We start from the raw sequence: 4,762 nt of genomic DNA on the forward strand, positions 1-4,762 counted from the left end.
CCACACTTTAATTTCTCATTATTTGGAATCAAACTATACATTTTGAATATATAAAAGTTAGACAAACTAGTATTTTTGAATTAAGAAAAATAGATTATTTTGCTATTAGACTTTTTTTTTAAATTTTTTTTTCAACGTTTTTTATTTATTTTTAGGACAGAGAGAGAGACAGAGCATGAACGGGGGAGGGGCAGAGATAGAGGGAGACACAGAATCGGAAACAGGCTCCAGGCTCGAGCCATCAGCCCAGAGCCTGACGCGGGGCTCGAACTCACGGACCGGGCTCGAACTCACGGACCGCGAGATCGTGACCTGGCTGAAGTCGGACGCTTAACCGACTGCGCCACCCAGGTGCCCCGCTATTAGACTTTTAATTTGGAATCTCTGTACAGATATCATTAATCTGACGAATTAAATACAAACAGAAAGTTTATCATGTCAAAATAATTTCCTATTACGCTACAGCTTTGCAGCCACCTGTAAGCTAATAATGCAATACAGATTTACGTAGAAAATGATCCTAATCCTTGTGAAAATATTGAAGTCATATATTGAGTTGAATTAAGAAAAGCAAACAGCCTAATGACTTTGTGTTAGTTTAACTTTTTCACTATTGTTTCAGGTCGGATTTCATGTTTGTTTGTTTGGTTGGTTTTTGTTATTATAGGATGAGGAACCCAAAACAGCAAATTACTAATTCTGTTATTTGTATTAGATACTATTGCAAATTTAACATGGTCTTTTTCTTTTGTTCCTTTCTTGTACATTTCCAGTGACCTGTCTCATGTTCAAGAATGAAAGCCATATATTATATTGAAAGCAAATAGAACTTTGCAGTAAAACGTTGGAATTAAAAAAAATAAAATAAAATCACCCAAAGGCCAAAGGATCGTATGCAGGGTGTCTACATGCTAACAAGCAGCCTAGCTGGCTTCCAAGTTTGGGCCAGAGGGAGCGTAAAGCCTGTTCATGTTTCATAGCGCACCTTTGTACCACCAGCCCACAATCTGAAACCCTTCATTTCTACCCAGGTTACTGAATCTACCTCAAGGTGATCCTGGCATCTACTCAGCCTCCTCCATTTCACATACATTTTCTAATTGATTCCAGAATGAACTTAAAAAAAAAAAAAAAACACGCTAATTGGCTAAATGCTTTATTGGCTTCCCATGTTCTGAGGATAAAACCCAAACTTGGACCTGGCCTGTAAGGCTTTAACTGGCTGGCTTCTCTCTCATGGCACCTTGGCCCCATATCTGGTTTTCATCCACACCTACTGGGTTGCAGTTTCTCCCCTGAACCAGATTTCCCTCTGCTTCGGGACCTTGGCTCTTCCCTCTGACTGGGTTTGAAGCATAGTCACAGTTTTAGCAGGCTTTTGGACTGTCTACCGTGGAATGCTTGAAGGCCCTTTCCCGGATGTTCTATTACTGAACATGTGTGACAGGAAGTTTAAGAAAGAACACTGCTCTCACACTCCCTGGATTAGAAGCCCAGTTCTCTCACTTACTACCCATCTAACCTTCGGATAGTCACTTTGCCTCACTACACCTCAGGTTCAACGTTCGTAAAAGGTGACAGTTAAAGGGGAACCTGAGTGACTGGTTGGTTAATCATCCAACTCTTGATTTTGGCTCAGGTCATGATCTCATGGTCTGTGCGTTCAAGCCCCGCTTCATGCTCTCTGCTGTCAGAATAGAGCCCACTGTAGATCCTCTGTCCCCACCTCTCTCTTCCCTTTCCCTGCTGGTTTTCTCTCTCTCTCTCTCTTTCAAAATAAATAAATAAACTTTAAAAAAAAGGTGATAATTAAAGAACTACCCCAAATGTTGTTATGGAGATCAGAAGAGTTAATGGATATAAAGCCCTCACATCATTCCCAGTACAAAGTAAACTTTAATTACTATTATTATTATCATCGTCCTCGTCATCATAATCATGATTGTTACATTTTGCCCAAGCTACAACCAAAGCACACCCCCCAAGAAAGCTCATATGCCATAAGGAAGGTGCCTATAGTGTCTCATGTATAAACCAGTTCATATCCTAATTCATGCTGACATAGGAAAGAAACAATTTTGAATCCATAGAAGAGGATGAGCGAAATTTTAATTCAAGAAACAAAATTAACCCTGAATGAGAAATAGTGATAATTTTCCTCATCACCCTTATGTCAGTTTCTCCATTGCTTTCGCAAGGCAGGATTAACATGAGACTCATAGGCACACACTATTTCGATATCGTCATAAACATCCTTCTCATTATAGCTGTTCGTAATTATCCTCAACAAGTAAACACTGTGTCTTACTGTAGCCCAGCCTGCGTAAGCCATTATTTCTGTTTGGGTGCTCTCTACGTTAATGTTTCCTTATTCTGGGTTTCTTCACCCCAATACAACCCCCAAGAACGGTTTCCAAATGTTCCCTGCTACTTTGGATTGTATTCCTGGAAAATTGAATGCAAGAGTTGAAATGGATTTTTCTTCTAAGAACCCAGGCTTTTATATGGACTGAAGATCCGGCGTAAGTTTTAACAGTGTCAATAGTCTGAACACACTGGGTTGTATGCCGGCCTCACTGCCTTCCATGACTGAGCTAACCATTTAACTAGGTTACACCGATTTCGGGGTGAAACTTTGTTTTCTTGTCAGCCTTTTTAATCTAAGAAGATAGCTTTTGACAGCATCCTTATTTTATTTATTTTCAAAATGCCCTCAAACACCTTCTTCTATTCCAAGTATCTTCTAGTCAGCATCCTTATGCAGCTCCAAGGGAGTGCCTCTTGTTTTTATCTTTCATGGACTATGTGTTTTAACTAATAAGTTTTGTTCTGGGAAATAATTGTTAGCTTTGCAAACACATCATGTGTGTTAAGTGCATGCCACACAATTTTAAAAAGTACATCTAGGCTGTGAATGTAAAACATATGAATAAAAAGTAATGTGAAAGTTTAAAAAAAATTTTTTTTTTAATTTATATATTTATTTTGGGAGACACAGAGACAGAGCCCATGGGGGAGGGGCAGAGAGAGAGGGAAACAGAGAATCCCAGGCAGCTCAGCACTGTCACCGTGGAACCTGATGTGGGGCTCAAACCCAGGAAACCATGAGATCATGACCTGAGTGGAAACCAAGAGTCAGACACTCAACCAACTGAGCCACGCAGGAGCCCCAACAAGTTTGTTAAAACTCAACACAAAGAATAGTCCCTAAAAGTAGCTGTTTTTTCTAACAGTGTTGCAACAACTCACGTTCTATTGAAATTCCTTTCAAAGCCCACTGTGCAAGATAATGGAAATTCTTTGAGATTAAGTATAATTTTTTAAAACACATGTAAAAGGCAAAAATAGTAACTAATTTTGGGTAATGAAGTTATTTATATATATAAATTAGATGCATCAATTATACACAATTGATGAAATGATAAAGTTCATGTACTCACCACTAAAATTGCAAATAAAGAGAATTTCAGAATTAGAATAGCAAAAATGGTTTGAACAGTGGCAAAACAGCCTTCCTCAGGGGGAAAATTAAAATAAGTGCCCAGTCATTCCTGAACTAAGTGTTGTATGTATGAAGATGGTTGGCACACAACCAGTTTAGAATGGACATTGCTCATTTGGACGTACAGATGCCAATACATTTGTTTTATATGTTTCATGCATATTGGGAATTATAAAGTACAGAGGCAGCACAGTGGAATAGCTACGAACATGGACTCTAGGCTCAGGCAGGTGTGGGACTGTGTTCACATCCACTAATTGCTGGCCCTCTGCCCTTGGGTAAATATTTAACCTCTTTATATCTCACTCTTCTCCCATGTAAAATATGAGTATTTGCTGTGTAGATTATTAAGATAGTGTAACAAATAGCTTAATAAAGTGTGTGGCACAATAATAAATTTCCATTACATTTGTTATTAGTAAGTTATAAAAAATGTTTCTCTCACTTCATATTTATTTATTTCATATCGTCAAGAAGAAAATCATTTCAACACATCTAAAAGTATGGAACCAACGAGTCAGGATAGAAAAATCTAACTCACACGCTAAAAGAATATTTCAGTTGCTGTAGACGGGCTCCGTTATAAATATATGTCATTAGCAAATGGCCTACCCAAAATACTTGAGCACACAGAAAAACCTCAGTGCCGTATAAGCACTCTTTTTAAGTCATCATTTTAGTCTTTGGCATTTTTGATTTTCTTTTTTTATTGGGTTGGATGTTGATTAATTTGGGTTTAATTGGGAGAGGAGAGACAAGATAAAGGTTTTTGTTGGGCAAAGAGTGGGTTAAAAGGAGCCTTTGAAGATGTTCCAAAAGAGTCACCAAGGGAAGACTTACCACTGGTACTATATTCCAGAATGTTTATTTTTCTTTCTCACTGGTTTCAAATGGGTCAGCATTGTCAGGAGAACAAGTCGTAAACAAAGACCTATCTCCGATTACATCGGCTCCTGGGGCCATCAACAAAGTAAACATCAGTCACCCCCTGATAAATACGATGATTATCTGTTATTGGACACTCACAGGCCCGGCCTACCCACCACTGGCACAGCTAATGAATCTACTTATTTCTAATATAAATAAACCGGACAGAGGAAGTGGTCAGCAAAAGCTGAATTTGAAGGTTAAGATGGGGAGATGGTTAATAAAAACGCTCAAGGCTGACATTTCCTTTTTATTGGAAACATGCTTTTCTTGAGAGTGACATGGTCTTATGTCAGGTTTTAAGGTCCTTTTAGGTGTGTGTTCTTTTTTCTA

Source organism: Panthera tigris, chromosome B2 (assembly GCF_018350195.1).
Source record: "Panthera tigris isolate Pti1 chromosome B2, P.tigris_Pti1_mat1.1, whole genome shotgun sequence".
Taxonomy (NCBI): Eukaryota; Metazoa; Chordata; class Mammalia; order Carnivora; family Felidae; genus Panthera; species Panthera tigris.